General features: G+C 46.1%; 1 protein-coding gene across 8 annotated transcripts in view; it reads right to left on the reverse strand.

Moving 5' to 3' along the window:
- The window catches only part of LDB2 (LIM domain binding 2), a 454,756-nt gene that overhangs the window by 12,366 nt on the left and 418,147 nt on the right, over window positions 1–24,243 (reverse strand).

Genomic DNA, 24,243 nt, shown 5'->3' on the forward strand with positions numbered 1-24,243 from the left:
GTGGTGTTCAACTCTTTGTGACTCCATGGACTGTGGCCCGCCAGGCTCCTCTGTCCATGGGATTCTCCAGGCAAGAATACTGGAGTGGGTTGCCATGCCCTCCTCCAGGGGATCTTTCCCACCCAGGGATTGAACCTGCAGCTCTTACATCTCCTGCACTGGCAGGCGGGTTCTTTACTTCTAGTGCCAACCAGAAAGCCCTGGCAATGCACCTACCCATGTGAAAAGACATTATTTTATTATGAAAGACAGACTTTCAATCTCCGCCTTCATCCGCCCATCTTTTTTACCACCCTTTCCCTTCTGCCCTGTCTCATCTGAGTATTTCCCTAGAGGCCACACTTCTTATTGTCCACTGGGTTCCCTCAACCTGGAATTCTTCCCTCCTCTCTTCCTGGTTTATGCCCACTCATCCTTGAAGGCAGAGTCCCTTCTTCTGTTATCCCTTCCTCCCCAGGACTGTCCACTTCTTCCCATGTGGGCTGAGCCGAATACCTCTCCAGTTCTCCACAGCACATAGCTCCTTCTGCTCTATGAACTTATTTACATTTTGTAACCATCAGCTTCCAAGTCTCTTCTCTACTTGACTTTGAACTCTTTGAATGCTGAAATGAGACTATGCCTTTTATCTCTGTGTTCCTAGACTTGGCTCAAATGAATGGATGCATTGAAAGAGTGTTTCTCAGAAAGACTGGAAAACCTTTCTATGCCAATGTTCCTCAAAGTCTAAGGCACACTTTTATCAAAATCAGATGAGTTGATTGTTAAAAATGCAGACTTCTGGGCTCTGCCCTTTCTGTTTTACTGAATCTGGAGGTGGGGGCCTGAATCTGCATTTAAAAAGAGCATTCCCTCATCTAATTCTGATAAGTATTACCCAAAGCTGAGAGCCACTGCCCTGCAAATGCTGGGTTTTAGCAGAGAGAAATACAGAAGCAAGCCACGCACAGATCTCCAAGGGTTTTCTGCTCAAATTTCCTTCTCTTTTCACTGCCCCCACCCCACTTTCCCTCTTCTCAAGTCTAAGCATGATAATCAAAATTGTCGTCATCTAGAAAAATACCTTAGCCCTTCCTAGCTATCAATGATCTAAGCCAAAACCATTAACCCCACTTAAGGGCCAACTGTAATCTCCTTTCATTTGCAGTTTCTTCGGGAAAAGAGACTAAGATTTCACAGCTTGAGCGACACAGGTACAGTGTGATTCAGAGACAAAGTCACTAGTGCATGAGGCTGCAAAGTAGTGAGGTCTGGGTCAGTTCCCATCCGTCTTCAGTTTGCCTGTCTTCCTGTTGACTTGAGAGTCCTTTCTGAAACCTTTTAGAAACAACAGACTGGTTCCAAACTGGGACAGGAGTACATCAAGGCTGTATATTGTCACCCTGCTTATTTAACTTATATGCAGGGTGCATCATGAGAAATGCCGGGCTGGATGAAGCACAAGCTGGAATCAAGATTGCCAGGAGAAATATCAAAGACCTCAGATATGTAGATCACACCACACTTATGGCAGAAAGTGAAGAAGAACTAAAGAGCCTCTTGATGAAAGTGAAACAGGAGAGTGAAAAAGTTGACTTAAAACACAACATTAAAACCAAGATCATGGCATCTGGTCCCATCACTTCACGGCAAATAGATGGGAAAACAATGGAAACAGTGAGAGACTTTATTTTCTTGGGCTCCAAAATCACTGCAGATGGTGACTGCAGCCATGAAATTAAAAGACGCTTGCTCCTTGGAAGAAAAGTTATGACCAACAGAGACATTACTTTGCCAACAAAGGCCTGTCTAGTCAAAGGTATGGTTTGTCCAGTAGTCATGTATGGATTTGAGAGTTGGACTATAAAGAAAGCTGAGTGCTGAAGAATTGATACTTTTGAACTGTGGTGTTGGAGACTCTTGAGAGTCCCTTGGGCTGCAAGGAGGTCAAACCAGTCCATCCTAAAGGAAATCAGTTCTGAATATTCATTGGAGGGACTGATGCTGAGGCTGAAACTCCAACACTTTGACCACCTGATGCAAGGAACTGACTCATTGGAGAAAACCCTGATGCTGGGAAAGATTGGAGGGAGGAGAAGGGGACGAGGAGAAGGGGACGACAGAGGATGAGATGTTTAGATGGCATCACTGACTCGATGGACATGAATCTGAGCAAGCTCCAAGAGCTGGTGATGGACAGGGAGGCCTGGTGTGCTGCAGTCCATAGGGTCACAAAGAGTCAGACATGACTGAGTGACTGAACTGAACTGAACTTGAAACCTAAAATGTTAATAAAGAAAAACCTGTGAAAGAGGGAGGGTTCCTATACATTTAAGTCCATATTCTGGTGTGTTTTCCTCCACTAAGAATTCTTTATTGGAAATCAAAATATGTGTGCAAATTATAGACACTCTCAGGTCTTCCCTTGTCACTCTAAGCAAACAGAGCAAAAGTTTCCACATCCTCTCTCCACATGCAGATAAGACTGCATTATCCATCAAAGAACTACTATTAGCTTCAGACAGGGTCAGAAGATATTTGGATCAATTATTAAGTTAGAACAGTAAGAAAAGCTTTCAGAGAAATTCTAAGGACGGGGAAAACTTTTTCTTTTAATTAGGAAATGTTGTAAAGATTTTAAAACCATTTCCTTGTGGTCAATTCCCATTCTCGAGAAATTGATTTACAGTGGATATAAAATTTCATGGATGGAGTGGAAGAAACATGGACTTAAACTGAGAAGTCTAGGTATAATCTTATCTTTGGCTGAAACACTAATCATGCTGGCACTCGGCTTCATCTGTAAAACCATACATATCTCGGACATTTGAAAAAGTTGAGATGATACGCCTTGACACGTAAGTTCGACAAACAGTAGATATTATGATCATATATTAACAAGCACAGCACAGATTGCAAAACAAAGCACATTTCTATTACGTTAAACCAACAAGCATTTATTGAATTTCCTCCTAAGTTTCAGGCACTCTGCGTAGGAACTATGAGAATGATCGGAGAAGGCAATGGCACCCACTCCAGTACTCTTGCCTGGAAAATCCCATGGACATAGGAGCCGAGTAGGCTGCAGTCCATGGGGTCGTTAAGCGTCGGACATGACTGAAGCAACTTAGCAACAGCAGCAGCATGAGAATAATACAGTCTTGGTCCCCAAAATTCAGTCCCTTAAAAATGATTTTAAGTATATTAAGAACACTATCCTATGCTTGCACTCAGCTGCTTAGAAAATCACATCTTCCTGAAGCAGATAGTTTCATGATTGCAAGTTAGATGGCAAATACTTTTATTATATGACAAGTTACCTATCTGGACCTAGAACGGGTTGTCAGCATTGAGCATGCTAAGAAATGGAAGAGTTGTATTTATCGTGAGAACTCAGGAGCTCGTTTTCTCTTCCTTTCTCCCTCTTTCCTCCTGGGTTTTTGGGCAACGCTTCTTTCAGATGCTAATCCTCAGGATTTATCCCTTCCCCTTTCATGTAAAAATATCTTCCCATCGCTGTAACTCACCCCAAAGGAGTTTGCATCTCTGAATACTAATAAGGAATCCCCAAAGCCATTTTTCATCTAGCGGAGGGGTACCAGGCTGGAGAGGCAGCGCGCACCGCCCCTTATTCATGTATGCAAATGAGTCTCCCCGCTCTGGGAGCCAAGCGGGCGCCTCTGCCCGGCTGCGTGCTGTAGGTGGCAGAACTAACTCAGACAAAAGCCTCCTTCTCAGGCAGCAAGCCAGTGCATCTTGGCAACAGCAGAAGCCTGAGGCCTTATGGAATGTGATCGGGAAGATGGTTCGTTGAGTAGGTTCCGGCAGTCACTCGCTAAATCCTTCTGGAGCCAGGATTCCTATTCTCCTTGAGGTCTCAGATCCCCTTGAGGATCTGGTGAAGGCTATGCACCCCGTCTTCCGAATTTTGCACAAAATATTTGGAGGTTTATAAACCCTCTTACATTCCCATCCAGTGACTGTAGGTAAAGAGTCCCCTGTTTGTAACATACATGTACAGACTATGTAAGAGATTATACAAGAAGAGACAGATTTCAGAGGTGCCTTTGCCCCCACCTTCCACACACACACACACACACACACACACACACACACACACACACCACTCCAGCCTCAAATGCATATTAATGGAACTGAGCAGAATCGCAAAGAGTTCTCTGATTTTAGAGAACAACGTTATCTGCAAAGTTGTGTCTGCTATAAAGTTCCCAGTCCCGGTCCCCGTGCTCGGAAAGAAAAGATTCAGACCATGACATTTGCAACACTGCATTAGCCTGCCTGAGTCTGGTCTCCACCTGCGGGGCTGCTGGAGGGGTGAAAGGATCTAAAATAGAAGCAGAGGCTAGGAAACTGAGACTCGACCCTGGCGCTCAGAAGAAGGCAACTTAAGAACAGAGAAACTAGTTTCCCCTACAGAGATGACATAAACTGACTTCCTGACCAAAGAACAGCCACCCAGAATCTGCCTCCATCCTTGAGCCAATGAACTTGTGCCTGGGATGCTGGCTACACTCCTGCCTGCTTTGCACTCCTTGTCCACAAACACAGCCCGCCTCAAACCCTTAACCGACTTGCGGGAGCTGGCCACAGCATACCGTTCCCTAGTTGCAGTTTCTCCGCTATTCCTGAATACGCTCAATTTCTGGTCTTTTGAGCTTGCCTCAGTTGACCTCTTTTTTGTTGTTTTAAGGTTTCTCGAGGACACTAAGGGAAACCCAGGACGTTGTGTGAGGGAACAGGAGTCAGCAAGGCCTGAGATCTCTCTGAACAGGAAGCCCCCAAACTGGTATTCATTGCCTGGTCCAGTTAAGATCCCAAAGAAAACCACTGGCCAGCCTGGCAAAGTTCTGAGGATGCTTGGGCAGACTTAGAGTTTTAGGCTGGGCTTGTGCCCTTGATGCTTCCAATTTCATTTTCTGGGATTATGGCCCAGCACTGACCCTCTGTTACAAAACCCAAACCTATAACCACAGCGATGACTTGCTGAGGGAATGAATGAACGGGTGGATGGATGAATGCATGTTGAACAGATATCGTGGCCAGATTTATAGCGAAGAGTCATTTGCTAGTGCCAGACAAATTAGGCATTGTCCTCTGGGCTTAGAGGTGATGAATTTGTCCGTTTAATAGCTGACTGATTGCCCTGTCTGTGCAGAATGCTTTGCACATGTATACATACATATATGCAATCACTACATGTCCTGGCTGAGCCAAGCGACCTTAGCTCAGCCCCAGACTCCTGCCTTTTCATAGTAACAAAGAGCCTAGCAAATCTGGACAGCATGTCCTTTTGTTTTATTTAAATATAACAGTTCTCCCAGAGAAATTTGATTCTCTTTAGCCGTACATAACTATACACCCATACTCTTTCTTTTTGCTTATCTCCTGATCTGAACCTGGGAATGGGTGGTGCTTAGTACAGTTGAAAATGAAATGAAATATTAGTCGCTCAGTCATGTTGGACTCTTTGCAACCCCAATACTGTAGCCCGCCAGGCTCCTCCATCCATGGGATTCTCCAGGCAAGAATACTGGAGTGGGTTGCCATTCCCTTCTCCAGGGGGATCTTCCTGACCCAGGGACTGAACCATGGTCTCCTGCATTGCAGGGAGATTCTTTACCATCTGAGCCACCAGGGAAGCCCTGGTGAGTTGGTGCTGGATTACAAAGCTGATGCCTTGGGATTGGCCTTTGGCTAACTCCCAAAGATGGGTTCTGACCACCAACATTTTAATTCAGTCTTTCTGGATGATGGATGACATGCTCTGAGCTTGAACCACCCACTCTTCGTATAGGGTCATGGTGATCACAGCAGCTCAGGCCATTTTCATGTTGTTCTTGCCTTAAAGACCTTCTTCCCTCCTTCTCAGTCATCTTAATGGGATATTGGCAAGCTACAGCCAGTGGGTTTACTGTGACCAAGCCTTTGTATTGTCCTGAGCTGCTTCTGTGTTGCAACACCACAGTTGAATAAGTACAACAGAGTTTATGTGACCCATAAACTCAAAAAATATGTACTATCTGGCCATTCACAGAAAGGTTGCTAACTTCTGTCCTAAACCAGTGCTACTCAAAGGAGGTGCTGTGCAAACCATTCGCTATGTATCCTTGAAGGGATAATGAGCTCGAGGCAGAGCATAACTCAGTTCATTGCTTCCTTCATTAAGAAAGTCTTGTGTCAAAAAGTAAGTCAGATGAACTAAACAATGTATTCAATAAGGTGGTCGATTCACATTCTAGAGCGAGCTCCTTCCTCTGGTGTGGATCACTAAGAGTTTGCAGTCTGGCCCTGGTCGGCAAACCATATTTGATTAACACAGATTGACTATTAAGGTTCTCCAAGGTCCAGCCCAGAGCTAATATCTGTCTCTGACCATCCTTGCTTGCAAAGGACTCTTATATCTGCAGCACTTATTACTAATCTATGTACATCCCAGAGTTTATATTTGCATTGGGAATTTCCCTTTCTTGTGGATTTGTTTCATCGCCTTATCTATGGCAAGCCCTACTCCACTTTTCTCTCTCTTTTATTTAACACGGTATGAGGCATACTCAAATATTTGTTGAGTCATACCTTAATAATCACTGTGGTGTATCTAACCTATGTCTGTCTCTGGAGTATGTACCTGCCATATATTATATCATTAACCCTCACCACTTCCTGCTTCACTTTTAACAGGTGAGAAAACTCAAAGACTCAAAGCCATTAAGTCACCCAGAGTTGATATTAAAGAGTGTGATTCTTATAATGTATCGAAGCTTATATAACCATCTGAAGAGCAGAGAAGAGGCTCATAGTCAAGTTTGCCTGACTCTAGCCCTGCACTCTTAACTAATTACTGCTCTGCTGTCTACCTCTCTGACTACGAATGGCCTAAGCCTCTGCCAAGATACCAAGTTCCAAGGCTTTCTCTGTCTTTTATATTGTTCCTTGTTATTGTGCAAGGAATAATGCACAGAGAGGTGTGTCTATACGGAGACAAGGGTGATACAGAGGGGTGCAGGCTTTGGTGCCAGATCCATATGGATTCAAACCCACATGTCTGCCATTTACTACTAGCTGTGTGTTCTTGGCCAAGAATTTCAGCCTCTCTGAACTGCAGTTTCCTCATCTGTAAAATGGGGACACTGACGCTTATCTCTGAAGATTTGTAAGAATACATGTAAATCCTTAATGCAATGCCTGGACTGAGGTGGGTACTCAAAAGATGGAAATTCACATTATGATAAATACTGGCTGCCTCTATGGTGCAGTCCCACTGAGCCCATAGATCAATGTGTGATGTGATTGGTTAGCTAGTTGGGGAAGTAAATCACCTTATTTCCCTGAGACTTAGGGGCTCCAGATGCTCCAAGGGATGGTAATCAGGCCAATGGTACATGGAAATTTAGTAGCTAATGTCTCTAATAATTGGGCTTCCCTGGTGGCTTAGACAGTAAAGAATCCATCTGCAATGCAGGAGACTCGGGTTTGATTCCTGGGTCTGGAAGATCCCCTGGAGAAGGGAATGGCTACCCACTCCAGGATGCTTAGGGCTTCCCTGGTGACTCAGATGGTAAAGAATCTGCCTGCAGTGCAGGAGACCCAGGTCTCTGATAATAACGCATTTTTAGCGATAAATACAAAATGTTCAAATCCACAGACCAGAGTCCTTTTTTTCTTTTCTGTTTCCCCCAGTAACTTACTCTTCTGGGTAACTCTGAATTAGAAAAATATCAGCAGATAGGGGAGGGCTGGTTAAGAACAAGTTCTTATCTAAGGGTGAAGGAGCCTCTCCTAATTAAGAAACACAGCACAAAAAGAGATCTCATATAAAACAATAGAAAAAAATATAACTTACAGAATCTAGAAGGAAACAAAACAAGCAGATAATTCCCCTAGAAACAGATAAGAATGAATAACAGGCACCCACAGGAGTAAAACCCACTCTGCCTTCAAGGATGAAAACCAGGGGAGGTGGGGGGAAAGGCTTTCCCTGAGAAGCTGTGCAATTCCAAAACATCAGATTATGATTCGGGTTTATTTCCTGATAGGATTAAAGGTAGATTGACTGTCAAATTCAAAACATCCTCTTTTTTTTTTTTTTTTTTTAATCTGAAGATTCAACCAGGGGAGGCTTTGCCTTTTCTCAATTGTTTTGCAAATTGATTACTCAGGGAAGTTATCACGTCTGCCAGATATGGGCACCTCTCTGCATGTCTGCACGCTCTGCTCAGTCAGCGGAGGGGGTGCAGAGGACCCCCTTCAGTCTTGGAGGGTTGGGAGGGACGGTCCTCTGCCGGAGCAAGGACTCACGCATGTGCATTTCAGAATCTGTGCCTTGACCTCAATTTTGAGGCCATGAGGAAGGTGACCACGGAGGCCACTGGCTGCTTCTCTGACCCACCCCCAGGGGAGAAGCGCTCGGTTATTTTCCTGAGCTGCAGAGCCAAGCTCAGGGCTGGTTTCTGCTGTACCAGTCGGGCCCATGATGAGATGGGCCAAGATTTCGAATGTTTATTCTCTTTCCTTCGGACCGTGGACTGAATCCCTCCACCCCATCATTTGGCACGGGCACCCCTTCCACGCTGCTCTGGTCATTTGTTTTCTTGTCCTTAGATCCACCCCTTCCTCCCTGCTCTCCTGCAGAGGACAGAACCCTGCATATTATTTCCCAGCTGCTTTTGCCAACTGGCCTCGGGTGAGGTTGGGCCCGTTGAAGGAACCAGGGCAGACTGGGGGGGACGTGGGTTGAGCTATTTGAGTGGGGCTGCCATAACCAAGGAAGGCAAACCGGGTGGCTTAAAACAACTGAAACTTATTCCTTCTTAGTTGTGGAGGGCGGAAGTCTGAAATCAAGGTGCTAGCAGGGCTGTGCTCCCTCTGAATTTTCTAGGGAAGAAGTTCTCCTTGCATCTTCCATCTTCCGTTGGCCCTGGCTAGCCTTGGTGCTCTTCGGCTTCAGGTTGCATCACTGCAACCTCTGCTTCTGTCTTTGCCTCGCCTTCCCCTGCCCCGTGTCTCTGTGTTCTTTCCTCTCCTTGCAAAGGCAGTAGTTGTAGGATTTCCAAACAGTCACATCCTGAGGTTGGAGATAAACATGGATATTGGAGGAACATCACTCATGGTACGGCATGGGTAAAGGTAAGTAAGGGTGTTTCTTGTCCTTTCTGAGGTTCAGATGGAGTCTCCGACAGCTGTCACCAAGGTCCACGATGGTCCCAACTTCTACCACGTGGCCTGATAGGAAGCCCCCTTGCCTTTCTTCCCAGGAGGGCAGTAAATAGACTCACGGCTGCCTCATCTTCCCCTGGTGGCTTTTCTAGCTCTAACACTTCTATCAATAGCTTGCCGTATTATATCTCTGTTAAATTGCCAGCTGTGAGTTTTGTTTTCTAGGATAGATTCTGATTGGCATTCATGGTTTATCAGATATTAGGCCATATCTAAAAGGTGTGTTCTTTCCTGGAAAATTCCATGGACAGAGGAGCCTGGTGGGCTGCAGTCCGTGGGGCCCCTGAGTCGGATATGGCTGAGTGATTGAGCACAGAAAGGTGTGTGGAAGCATCCTGGGTTAGGGGTTAAGCATGCAGCTGTGTCTCTGGTTCAAATGGCAGCTACTTAGTAGTTGGATGACCTTGGGTGGGTTACTTAAACTCTGAGTGTTTGAACTTCTCCATTGGCAAAGTCAGGGTAACAATGGTATCTAATGGTATCTGATTAGGATGTTAGGAGAAACAAGAAAATCCACATAAATTGTGTCCCTAGGTTCTAACATGTGGAAAGTGTTCTCTATACATGTTTATTATGATGGGGCTAATCATCAATCCGTGAGGCAGGGGCTTCATGGAAGACATCTGGAAACTCGTCAGAACATACCTAATAAAATTTAATGGGCGTTCCCTGCTCAGTGTATTAGGCTGGCCGGAAAGTCTGTTTGGGTTTCTCTGTACTGTCTTACAGAAAAACTTGAACAGACTTTTTGGCCAGCCCAATGTATACACATATATACACGCCGGTTAATTATTAGATCTTGGTGATACAACGGATGTTTAAAACGTTCAGTCTACATGCCTTTCCTATAAGTAACTTGCTTTGACCACTGAGGCTTTGCCACACATATCATATTCCTGTGCTCCACTAGCAGCTCTAAATCTGAGAGCACAGGAGCTGGAATGTTTCCAAAGGAAAAACATGACATCTGCCTGGAACTACCCCACCATCATTAATAAATACCTAATGAGTGGTGTCGGTTACCTAGAGGGCTCTGAGCAAATTCTAGGTACATTCTAAAAAACTCTTATTGAGCAATTATTGTGCCCTCAGAGGAACCAGGGGGCCCCCCAGGTGGCTCAGTAGAATCACCTGCCAGTGCAGGAGACGTGGGTTTGATCCCTGTGTCAGAAAGATGCCCTGGAAAAGGAAATGGCAACCCACTCCAATATTCTTGTCAGGAGAATTCCATGGACACAGGAGCCTGGTGGGCTACTGTCTACGGACGGGGTCACAAAGAGTTGGACACGACTGAGTAACTGAACATGTACACATATACATAAGCACTGAAAGTAAAGGTCAGTGGCTCAGAATCTCTAAGAGTCTCTTTATTGTCTGTTACTGTGTTAGGGTTCTCCAGAAAAATACACAGAACTAAGAGGGGATAAGGGTGAGCGTACGCATGTATTTTAAGGAACTGGCTCACGTGACTGTGGTGGTTAGCAAGTCTGAAATCCATAGTTTCCAGAGCTGAAATCTTAGGCAGGAGTTAAAGCTTCAGTCTCGAGATGGAATTCCCTCTTCTCCAGGAAACCGCAGCTTTGTTTTTAAGAACTTCGACTGATTGGATGAAGCTCACCCAACAGTAATCTATTTCACTTAAAGTCAACTGAGGGCTGTTGTTGTTCAGTCGCTAAGCCGTGTCAGACTCTTTGTGACCCCGTGGACTGTAGCACGCCAGGCTTCCCCATCCTTCACTATCTCCTGGAGTTTGCTCAAACTCATGTCGATTGAGACAGTGATGCCATCCAACCATCTCATCTTCTGTTGCCCCCTTCTCCTCCTGCCTTCAGTCTTAGGGCTGGATGATCACCAATGCCAACCAGATGCGAATAACTTTACAGCAAACCCTAGATTAGCCTTTGATTAAAAACTGGTACCTTAGCTAATCTGAGCTGAAATGTGACCCCCTCAAATTCCTACATTGATGTCTTAACCCCCATTGTGACTATATTTGGAGATAGGGCTTTAGGAGGTCAATAAGGTTAAATGAGCTCATAAGAGTGGGGTTCAAAACTGACGGATTGGTGGCCTTGTAAGAGGAGGAAGAGACATCACAGATATCTTTCTCTCTCCACGGCCACCATGGACAACAAAGCAAGAGGGAAGGCCTCTGCAAACCAGGAAAAGAGCTCTCAGCAGAAAGGGAACCCTGCCAGACCTTGATCTTGGGCTTTCCAGTTTCTAGAACTGTAAGAAAATAGATACCTATTGTTTAAACCACATAGTCTGAGGTATTTTGTTAAGGCAGCATGACTGTCTTAGGTCTGCCTGAAAGACACAGAGAACTATCATAGCCTCCCCACTACACTGCAAGGAAGTGGTGACCTGGGAAAAGATAAAATAAAAATCATTTTATTTTTAAAAATAATACCCAGTACCGAGCAACGAGTGTAATATCTGTGGGTGGAATGATTCCTTGAGTCCATGAATACCATCGAATGAAAAACAAAAAGGCAATCAGACATCAGAAAATGAGTCAGATAATTTTTTAGTTTATTTTTTACCAGAGTACAGAAGCCCCACACTGTGTCAGTTTCTGCTGTACAGCAAAGCGAATCAGCTACATGCAAACCGATATCCCCTCTTTTTTGCATTTCCTTTCCATTTATGTCTCCACAGAGCACTGAGTTCCCTGGGCGATCCAGTAGGTTCTCATCAGTTATCTATTTTTTTTTAATTTTATTTTTAAACTTTACATAATTGTATTAGTTTTGCCAAATATCAAAATGAATCCGCCACAGTTATCTACTTTATACATAGTGTCAGCAGTGTATCTATGGGTCAGATCTTGCTTCATCCACTTGGTATTTATAGTAACTGGGGTACCAGGGATGTGGGGGTGAAACAGCAGATACAGCCTCTCTCCCTTGAAGCTTACTGTCTAGATGGGAGACAGATGATTAACAGGAATCCCAAACAGGCTGCATATTATAGAGGAGAGGGGCAAGTGACACCAGGAAAGGTCGCCAGGAGGCACTAATATTTAAGTTGAGATGAGTCAGCAGCCAGCCAGGTGAGAGAATGCAGCTAGGACAAAGGTTAAGGTGAGCATCTCGGGCTGAGGAAATACACACGGGTATGCAAGAGAGAACACAGAATTAGAAACTGCAGCATGAGGGTGTCTGGGCTGACACGTGTGGGCTACAGTGGACAGGCAGGCAGGGGCCAGGCTCGCCAAGGCCCCAGTTTCCGCCCCACAGACAAGCCGGGAGGGGCAACCGGTGTGGCCTCCACAAATGCCACCTGGCTGAACCCTGAACCGCGATACGGTAAATATCACGCTGTTCTTTCACCCGCACTTCCTGAGCCTGAGGAGGGCCTCATCGACATTGGGATGTGGCTGGTATAACAAAAGCACCAAATGTCCCCAAAGGGGATCACTAGCTGCTCGGGCTCCAGGCAATGGAGACTGCCCGCCCCCCAACCCCGCCCCACCAAGCCAATCCGTGTTGATTGCCGCACTGGGAGCATTTGCACTGGTCCATGCGGTTCCTCATTGGAAGGACTGATGCTGAAGCTGAAGCTCCAATACTTTGATCACCTGATGCGAAGAACTGACTCACTGCACAAGTCCCTGATGCTGGGAAAGATTGAAGGCAGGAGGAGAAGGGGACGATAGAGGATGAGATGGTTGGATGGCATCACCAACTCGATGGACGTGAGTTTGAGCAAGCTCCGGGGGTTGGTGATGGACAGGGAGGCCTGGCGTGCTGCAGTCCATGGGGTCGCAAAGAGTCGGACACGACTGAGAGACTGAACTGACTGACGCGGTCCCTCATTGGAAGGACGTAGTTTTTGTCACATGTTGGTTATTTTCCCCTGGGAACTGAGAGACTGTGTAATTGTGCTGAAGCAATGTTTACGCACTGGCATTTATGAATGAGTCCTTATGATCTCAATACTGTGGGTGGGGGAATTCAGATTTGGTCCTTGGGAGTTGTCAGTCATAGGTTGCAAGGAACACAGCCATCTGCTTGTGCAGTTAAAACCCCACTTGAGCATTAACTGCGTGCGTACCCTTCCCTCCTGCCCTGCTGCAAATACCCGGGAGGCTGTTAAAGACAGCGTTGCATCATGGGGTTTGGGGTAGCACTCCCACGGCCACTGTCTGGGAGGATGCCTGGGCTCCCTCTGGTCGGGTTGGGCATGTGGACTTGTCTGTCTCGATCCTGGGCACCCAGAGCACAGCTTTCTGTGCGGTGCCTGCCTGGGAGCTTCTGCCAGGCAACAGAATGTCCCAGCCGCTCAGCCCTGACGCACAGGGGAGGAGTGATTTCTTAGCTGCCTGACTGCTCCTCAGGCACCGCCTTCATCACACCTGTGGAACCTTGAATCAGCAGGCATTTCCCTGCCCAAGGGTGAAGAGGGGTGGGTGGAAACCAACATTCGTGTTGACAGTGGCAGTGGTCTATGAAAATAGAGCTGGAAGAGGCTGGAGTCCACTCACTCAGCACTTAGGTGTTGAATGCATACTGTGTACCCCACGTTGCACTAGGCATTGGGAATGCAGTAAACAGAAATAAAGAAAATCACTCCCCTTAAGTCAGTCGCTCAGTCGTGTCTGACTCTGCAACCCCAAGGACTGCAGCACGCCAGGCCTCCCTGTCCATCACCAACTTTCGGGGTTTACTCAAACTCATGTCCATTGAGTCGGTGATGCCATCCAACAATCTCATGCTCTGTTGTCCCCTTCTCCTCCTGGCTTCAATCTTTCCCAGCATCAGGGTCTTTTCAAATGAGTCAGCTCTTCCCATCAGGTGGCCAAAATATTGGAGTTTCAGCTTCAACATCAGTCCTTCCAATGAACACCCAGGACTGATCTCCTTTAGGATGGACTGCTTGGATCGCCTTGCAGTCCAAAGGACTCTCAAGAGTCTTCTCCAACACCACAGTTCAAAAGCATTGGTTCTTCAGCACTCAGCTTTCTTTATAGTCCAACTCTCACATCCATAATGACTACTGGAAAAACCATAGCCTTGACTAGACAGACCTTTGTTGGCAAAGTAATGTCTCTGCTTTTAAATATGCTGTCTAGGTTGGTCATAACTTTCCTTCCAAGGAGTAAGCATCTTTTAATTTCATGGCTGCAATCACCATCTGCAGTGATTTTGGAGCCCACTCCTCTTAAGGAACTACATTCTAGTGAAGGAGACGGATACATTTTAAAAGCAAAAGATACATGTTAGTGAGGAGTACCAAAGAGGGAGAAAAAATCGAGGAGGGTGGAGAATTTGGACATTTTAGCTAAAGTCACTGTGCTTAGAAGATTCATAGCTCTGCAGAGTCTCAAGGCTTAAACTCTTGGGTGTGTGAATATGTCAGGTTATGGCAGAGGGAATTAAAATCGCTAATCAGCTGACGTTGAGATGGAGAGAGTAGTCTGGATTATCTAGATGGGTACAATTTATTAAAAAAAAATTTTTTTTTTAATTTACTGGAGTATAGTTGCTTTGGGCTTCCCAGGTGGCACTAGAGAAAGAACCCACCTGCCAATGCAGGAGACATAAGAGATGTGGGTTCAACTCCCCTGGGAAGATCTCCTGGAGAAGGAAATGGCAACCTGCTCCAGTGTTCTTGCCTGGAGAATCCCATGGACAGAGGAGCCTGGTGGGCTGCAGTCCGTGGGTCCCAAAGAGTCTGACACGACTGAGTGACTAAACCCCCGCCACCCGTTCTCTTCATTTGCATCTCTGTTCCTGCCCTGCAGATAGGCTCATCTGTACCACTTTTCTCGATTTCACATATATACATTAATATACAACGTTGGTTTTTCTCTTTCTAACTCCTTTTCATCCTAGACTCTGACAGGATCGCAGCCAATAGCAGGCGCTTGATAAACATCTAATTGAAGATAGGGATTATTCCAAAGTCCACATTCCTTCTACCACCTTCCTCAGCTGTGGCGAAGTTATGCCTTCCTTGAGCACACCGGTTTTGAAATCAAAATTGATTTAAAAAGAATCCTGCCAAGACCATTGTCCTGAGGCCAGCACTGGGCTCCCAGTGCCTCTGTGACCTCCCTGGAACCCGTGGCTCCCAGTGGTATCTTTCGGAAGCAGCCTGGGAAGTGACGATTTCCTGGTCTCCCGTCTCTCTTCGCTATCTGGCGTGAAGTTTCAGAATGACATTTCCTTCCTCTTAATTTCTCCAAAAGGCCAACAACACGTTATTCAGGAGTCCTGCGTCCAATCCTAACACCCGATGCATCTGATAGGAAAGCCGCTCACTGCTTCTGTTTGTGCAGCGGAGACATCTTATCGCTCCTCCTGCACCTCGAGTTTCTATTATGAATGCATCTCCATCACTCTTCACCTGTGTCCTTGGCAGCTTCCTCAGGTTCACGTGGCTTCTCAAACACTATTCCTCTTGTTCAAGTTCTTCAGGGTCCAAAATAAATCATCGCCCTGTCGCCCAGACTTGCACGTGCCCCACTGGTGTGCAGCTGAGTAGACAGATGGGCGTAGGCAAACCAGGGATGTGGTTTAGGAAAGCCATACTATTGGAATACCTTTTATCTGGGAGCCTTCTGTCCCAAAGTACCCCAAAGAGATGCGGTTTTACATCACCTAAGGAAACATGCCAATGGATTGTTTTTCCTGCGGACAGTTGGCAGCTCAAACTATGATGAGCAGAAGCACGCCTAAAGGTGAGCCCAGCACAGTTTTCATTTAGGGATGACAGGCTCTAGTAAAAGGTTGTTTTTAAGGTTTCATGCTGGCTTAGCATGATCCTCTTGGGCACTAAAAATAAACAGATTATACAGAGATAGGATTCTGGGGGAAAAAATTCAGCTTCCTTTACTACCCTCCTTTTTATCCTCCCAACTTTCCTTTTTAATTTGTTTCTTTTAATTTTCAGTATGCCAAAAATAAGGTTTTCAGGAGCATAACAAATTATGGATTTCAGGCATCACAATATTTTCTCCAGGTGCACACACACACACACACGCAATGCACACTTACACACACGCACACACATGCACACACTGCAGTGTGGAATATACACACATACAAGACACATGTACATGCATATACACGTGCACACATGTGTACACATATATGTGATATACACACGTACACATTCTTTTAGGTTTCTATGCCACAGCTAAAGCACAAACGCAGTGTTTTTCACAGAACTGGTGCTATTTTTAGACTAAATTGTAGGAAGTCTGCAGCTCTAATAAATGGACAAGAAGCACAGAACCCCAGCGCATCGTAACCCACCAGCGTGAAAGCCAGCCTGGCCTTCAGCCAGTGAACTGTGCTTAGATGCTGTAGCAATGGAAGTAAGAACACCACTTACAAAGGAATGATTAATAAGCTGACAAACTTCCAGGCATTTATTTCCTATTCTTTAGTGCCAGCAATATTCACAGTAGCATGTTTTCAACTTTATTAGTAAAATCTCCCAGCCTGATGTGCCTTGGCATGTTCATGGAGGGCTTCTTAAATCTGCTGCAAATTATTTGGAGAGGTGAACATTTGATAAACATTCCTTTTTCTCTGTCACCCTAACAGAACTTGTGTGTTTCTCTGACTCCATGACAGGTGGCATCGAACAATACCCTTATGTTTTCCCAAACTTGACACGAGTGGAAATCTTTTCCAACAGAGGGATTAGCGTCTGCTGGTAACTGACCCCCGGCCAGTGAGTGCAGCTTCCTGGGTCACGTCTGTTTCAGGGAAGCTCTGTCCTCCATGGCATCTGCCCCTCTGTGGGCACTTGGACCGTCTTTGGAGGTCAGCCACTTCTGGGGGCTTCCCAGGCGGCGGTAGTGCCAGTGCAGGAGATGTGAAGGACAAGGACTGAACCCTGGGTCAGAAGATCCCCTGGAGGAGGGCATGGCACCCCACTCCAGTATTCTTGCCTGGAGAGTCCCATGCACAGAGGAGCCTGGAGGGCTACAGTCCACGAGGTCGCAAAAGAGTCGGACACGACTGAGCACTGAGACCAGCTGGTTAATGGTTCCCAAGCCCCTCTTTGGGATAAACCGATGATATTAGTCATCAGGGAAGATGATGTAAAATGATGTAATGTAAAATTATGGGATGGAATGAGGGTGATCAACTTCTTCACCTGGGACTGCCTCAGATTTCAAACCACAAGTCCCACATCCCAGGAAACTGCTCAGTCCCACTCAAAGTTGGGTGTTGGTTACCCCAGATGGTAAAGTCACCAGCTTGAGTAAAGGAAACCTGGAGGGGCTGGGGTGTGGGGTCAGACCCAGTTCCAAATTCCAGTGGCCCTTGTTAGCTCTGTGACCCTGGGTGACCTGTTAACCTCTTCAAGCCGCTGTGTTATCAAAATGGGGTGAAAGCCTAGTCTTAGGGTGCTGTGAGGTTTAAGTAACATAAGATATTTAAGTTGTAGAACCCCATGCCCTGGCCCATTCCCACTGCCACGATCATTTCTGAAGTTATAAAAGTATCATGTCGGCAAAAATAAAAATAACTGCTACCTCATCTGTTGGATGAGACAAGGTCAAATCTGCACATATAGGGAATAATGAACTGTATCTATCTAAAACAGATAGCTAATAAGGACCTGCTGTCTAACATAAGGGACTCTCCTCAGTATTCTGCAATGATCTATATGGGAAAAGAATCTAAAGAAGAGTGAATATCTGTATATGTATAACCAGTTCACTTTGCTGAACACCTGAAACTAACATACACACAGAGAGAAATAACGAACTTTAGAGCCGGGGTTGGGGCGCTCTTAGGTGGTTTGTGATGGGCTCTTGGAAGTGGGTTCTAGAAATGTGACGGCAAACGACACAGTCAAATCATGTGGTCCATGGTGGTCCCCTCCTCTTAACTCCCAGGGGATTTCCCCAGGAAAGCAAGACTTCAACCGAGAAGTCCGCCTCATTCACCATCTCCTGGCTGGACAGATGGTGCTTATATAAAAGACCCTGCCCTCCACTAAAAAATTTTATTTTGGGGCTACATAAAAATGACGATGACTGGGAAGTCACCATTTTTAATTAAATGTATTCAGAGAGAGTACAGATTAATGCCTCTAACCAAGAGAGTATTTAATGCTCAGAGGCCAGCTCATGCCTGCTGAAGCAAAAATCTCCCTAGCACTGGAGCTTTTAAGAATTGCTATTTCCTGCATTAATAATACTCAAAACCACATTCATAACAATATAATTAGCAGCACAGTTCCTGTCATACCGCACGTGAGGACTCTGCATTATTAATTACACCAACAGAGCCTTCGCGCAGAGAGCCAAGCTCTAATTTTAGCTTTCAAGGTAAATGAACCTAAATGTGGGGGTCGGGGGAGCCCCACAGAGCAGGGTGCCCGGCGCACAGCTCCCATCTCTCTGGTGACCACTAAATAATAACGAATGCCCTGTCCACAGCGCCTCGGGGAATGACATAGGTTTCAAAGTCCAAGCTTGAGTGAATTTGGCTGCGCTCCCAAATTTTGTACATGGGAAAATATGACGAATATCCGAGCAGTGCTTATTCTATCTAAGGCTCCATTTTTAAATCCACAGGACATCGTGATACATGTCGATGGATGAGCTGAGCAGGAAGGCATTCCTGAGGGTCTTAGAGACCACGTCTTACCCCGGTGGGCTTGGCGCACTATTTCCAGTGCCTCCTTCAACACTCTGGGTGACTTTGTTAGACTCTTGCCTCTGGTACCAGAAGCACTCGGGTAAGGAAGATGCGTATTTTGTCATCTCTGGTTTTGCTAAAGGCCTGTGCTAGTCCTGAGAAAGGAAATAACAATGCTGAAACTGTTGTTTAGTTGCTACGCCGTATCTCTTTTGTGATTCCATGGACTGTAGCCCACCAGGCTCCTCTGTCCATGGGATTCTCCAGGCAAGAGCACTGGAGTGCGTTGCCATTTCCTCCTCCAGGGGATCTTTCCGACGTAGGGATTGAACCCGGGTGTCCTGTGTTGCAGGTGGATTCTTTACCACTGAGCCACCAGGGAAGCCCATTGAAACAGAGCAGCTCTAACTTATATTCCTTGTGCAGCTTATAAGGGCACCCATTTCTGTATATCTTCACAGAAGTCTTACCCTCGAACAAATGTTTGCCAATTGGATAGATACAAAATGATAGGAAATTGTTATTTTCATTTGCTATCATGGATTACGAACAGCACAGCTCAGCTGAGATGGCAACAAGGAGGAGGATGTTAGACCCAGAATGAACTAGGGCAGGATCAGAGGATGCTTCTGGGGGGTGCCCTGGCTCTCCACCTGTCTGCAAGGTACCTGGCTGCCCTCATCAGCACCTTCCCCACACTGCCCTTTACTGTGAGATCACTCTGCTCAGAATGCCCAGAGTAGGCATTTCTCCACCAGAATCTAGCCCTTTGGTGTTTTCTTACTCTTTGTGTTCCATTAAAAAGGCTGTAATTATTTAAAAAGACTTCTCCAAGGATCTACCAGAGATTAGATGGACATTAGGCTAGCTTCTGAGGATGCTGAAATAAATAAGCCCTGTTCCCTAACTCAGAGGAGCTCAAAGCCCAGTGAGGAAGATGGACAAGTGAAAACAAAACCACTGAATATAATTCACTGTGAAAAGCAAAAACATAAATGAGACCTCTGTATACGTCATAAAGGGCTTATTCACTAACCCACTCCCGCCTGACAATGCACAAGCAGGTTAAGAAAAAGCAGTGTCTCCCACTGTAACTTTATGTTCCCACGCAGTATGAAGAGGCGCTTCTGGTCTGGATCTGGGTCTTACTCAATGGGTGAAACCACAGTGACCTGACTCCCAGCACTTCGGTCCCCTTAACACTCAGGATGGGCGTGGCTGAGATGCCTTGCTCTCTTTTCTGTGTGAGGGTCAGAAAGGAGTGCCCACAGGAATGGAGCTGCGGAATGGACTTGTGGGCACGGCAGGGGAAGGAAAGGCTGCACTGAACTGAGAGCGTAGCACTGACGTCTGTACACTGCCACGTGTAAATTGGGGCTTCCGGGGCCTCAGGGGCAAAGAAGCTGCCTGCCGACGTAAGAGACAGAAAAGGCAAGGTTCGATCCCTGGGTCAGGAAGATCCCCTGGAGGAGGGCATGGCAACCACTCCAGTATTCTCGCTTGGAGAATCCCGTGGACAGAGGAGCCTGGAGGGCTACAGTCCACAGGGTCGAGAAAGAGTCAGACATGACTGAGCACTGAGTACCAGCTGGTTAATAGTCTCCAACCCCCTCTTCGGGATAAACCGATGATATAACTTCTTCACCTGGGAGAACCTCAGATTTCAAAACCAGAAGGTCTGTTGTGTGCGGTGATGCTATGCGAAGGCTAAGGATACGAGAAACAGTTACTTCTCTCAAGGAAGTTAGCTCTCAGAAAGACAGACTAGCGAACAATAATGAAGTTACACTGTGAGAAATAAAATAGAAATAGGTTTAGGGTGTAGAATTGTTGGGAGCTTTCCAGGTGGCTCAGTAGTAAAGAATCTGCCAGCCAATGCAGGAGACTCAAAAGACAGATTCCATCCCTGGGTCAGGAAGAGCCCCTGGAGGAGGAAATGGCAACCCAGTCCAGTATGGTTGCCTGCAAAATCCCATGGACAGAGGAGCCTGATGGGCTACAGTCCATGGGGTCCCAAAGAGTTGGACACGACTGAGCACACCTGCACGCATTCACATGTGAAATAGATGGCTAGTGGGAGCTCAGCTCAGCGCTCTGTGATGGCGTAGAGGGTTGGGATGTGGGGGGCGGGAGGGAGGCTCACAAAGGAGGGGACACATGTATCACAGAGCTAATTCACGTTGTTGGATAGCAGAAACCAACACAACATTGCAAAGCAATTATCCTCCAATTAACAAAAATAAAGGAGACCCCAAAGAGGAAGGTCCATTGAGCTAGGTTTTGAATGTGAAAAGGAATTTTCCAAACAGAAAAGAGGGAAAATCACATGCAGACATGTAGAACATCAGGCCATAATATTAATGGCATATTTGAAGAGTGTCTGACATGACTTAGTGGTGGGGAGTGGGGGGAGCAAGACTGACAGAAAATGAAGCCCAGGGCCTATAACATGTGTATTATCAATATTTCCTATTATATATTTTGCAGATATTAACAAGTATTTGGCAAAAGAATAAAAAATATCCCAGGTTGAAGTAGTTTGGAATAAAATATTGAATGAATTCAGTTCAGTTCAGTTCAGTTCAGTCGCTCAGTCGTGTCCGACTCCTTGCGGCCCCATGAATCGTAGCACGCCAGACCTCCCTGTCCATCACCAACTCCCGGAGTTCACTCAAACTCATGTCCATCGAATCAGTGATGCCATCCAGCCATCTCATCCTCTGTTGTCCCCTTCTCCTCCTGCCCCCAATCCCTCCCAGCATCAGGGTCTTTTCCAATGAGTCAACTCTTTGCATGAGGTGGCCAAAGTACTGGAGTTTCAGCTTTAGCATCATTCCTTCCAAAGAAATCCCAGGGCTGATCTCCTTCAGAATGGACTGGTTGCATCTCCTGAAGCAAATTCTCTGCAGGAATTCTCAGAGCCATCAGCTGAATTCCCAAGAGAAAGTGACAGGCTTTCCCAAATTTATTACTAGGTTGAATCCTTTAAAACAAAAATCAAATTTGCCATTTTTGTAGATAAGAAACAGTCAAATAGTGGCAATTTCATATGATTCAGCCTAGCATTTTACCACCAGGCTCTTTGATCAGGGACTTCTGTTTTGGAGAACAGTTTGTTAAATACGAATAGAAGTGTTTTCCCATCCAGAGCAGAACCCCTCGTGAAAGCGGAATATGTCATATTTTCCTTGTATACCGTCCCTACTTCTAGACTAATTGCTGTTTAATAAAAACTTTTGAAATCAGGCTGTCTGATGGACTTTTCTCCAGGACAAGAAGATCTACCTACAAATAGCAGAAATGTTTCCAAGTCACCCCTTAGGTATTTGAGGGCATAATATGCAAAAAGGAGAATCGGATCAACAGACAGCCCAAGATCAACAGACTGGACTCAGTGTCTGCCATATCACAGGCCTCACCCCTGAATATTCGTTGGAAGAACTGATGCTGATGCGGAAGCTCCAATACTCTGGCCACCTGATGCGAAGAGCTGACTCATTAGAAAAGACCCTGATGCTGGGAAAGACTGAAGGAGGGAGAAGAGCGCAACAGAGGATGAGAAGTTTAGATAGTATCACCGACTCACTCAATGGATGTGAGTTTAAGCAAACCCTGGGAGATAGTGAAGGACAGAGGAGTCTGGCAGGCTACCGTCCATGGGGTCACAAAGAGTCAGACATGACTCAGGATGGAACAGCCACAAGAAAGGCCTCACCCCATCCTGAAGACCAGAGCCAAGTAACAGACTCCGAAACTGTGTGATCCACCTGGACCACACGAGCTGGGCGCTCAGGGGAGCTGGGCTGCTGCTCAAATGCCCAGGTGGCCTCCACCACTGGCCAGAAGACAGAACCTCTTTAAGATGCTTTTGCCTCCAGTGACACAAAAGTCCCTGCCCCCTGGGTGAGAAGGCGGAGCAGTGATGTGAAGTACAGGCACACGTGTGACCCCAGACTGGCCTGGGTAAGGACATGTGTCCTCATGGAAAAGGAGCCCGTCCAAGGGTGGAGGGGCTCCTGTCTGCCAGCCTCCAGAATCACGGCCACCGATGGCTCGGGTGATGGAGCGTGGCTAGAGGACGGGGTGCCAAGGCAGCTGAATACCCTCCTGGGGACTTGAGGGGGTGGGAGGAAGGCCTAGACGGTGAGCACAGGTCAGGAGTCAGACATGTCTGCTCGTTAATCCTGTGCCCCGCCTTATCGCTGTGTGGCCTTAGGCCAGTTACTCAGTCTCTCTGTGCTCAAAATGCAGCCTCCTTCTCAGGGATGCTCTGCAGTTTAAACAAGATGATGCATGTAAGGCACCAGGCCCAGCCCTGAGCTGACGCGTCGCCAGTGCTGTGTCACCAATCCTGTTACTCCAGGTTTGTTTTGGTTTTTCTTCTGAAGTCATATTTATACATTGCCTTTTTGGAGATTTTTAAAAAGTTGATTTTTTTTTATTGTTATATGACATCAAAAATCATGTTTGCATGACTATGGGTCTATTTTTTCTTTTTTTTTTAAGGATAGAGAGACTATCTTCCTTTTGATTCCTAGAAACATCAGTTTAAAAAAATTTTTTTCCCACCTAAATGACAATATAAGAAAACCCCAGGAGACTTTGTCAGGGACAAAACAGTTTACTTTTCACTAACAACTAGTTTCTCTTGATCTTCCTTCTTTTAGAAGGAAAAGCGTGGATTTCCTTAGTTTCTTCTTCCTGCGTGAAGACCTCGAAATAGACACACTGCAACCCGAGAAGTCATAATTCCAGGGGGAAAATATATTTCAAGGAAAAATTCTCTTAAATCCATGACAGCCTGGTCTGTCTTTCCTTCTTCGCTTCTTTACTGAGAAAACTGAGTCTGTGGCTGACAGCACAGAGGGTGTTGGGAATTCGGCCTATCAGTGTCCGAGGCCAACACTAGCCATTCTTGGGATTTCCTGGTGGTCCAGTGGCTAATACTCCATGTGCCCAATGCAGGGGGCCTGGGTTCCATCACTGGTCGGGGAACCACACAAGCCATGACTGGAACAAGAAAAAGATCCCGTGTGCCACAATTAAGACTGAGTGCAGCCAAATAAATTTTTTTAAGAATAAAACAAAAAACCTCTAGTCCCTCTTACTGTTTTCTGTGGTTATTGTGCTGTGCGTAGCTGCTCTGTCCTGTCCAGCTCTTTGCGAAATCACAGACTATAGCCCGCCAGGCTCCTCTATCCGTGAGGATTCTCCAGGCAAGAATACTGGACTGGGTAGCCAGTTCCCTTCCCCAGGGGATCTTCCCAATCCAGGAATTGAACCCAGGTCTCCCACACTGCAGGTGGATTCTTTACTAACTCAGCCACCAGGGAAGCCCTTATGTGATTACAGATCACAGCAGTTTGCAAAGAGCTTTCGTGGAGGGTGGATTACTGTTCCTAATATTCCCCTAACC

Source organism: Bos taurus, chromosome 6 (assembly GCF_002263795.3).
Source record: "Bos taurus isolate L1 Dominette 01449 registration number 42190680 breed Hereford chromosome 6, ARS-UCD2.0, whole genome shotgun sequence".
NCBI lineage: Eukaryota > Metazoa > Chordata > Mammalia > Artiodactyla > Bovidae > Bos > Bos taurus.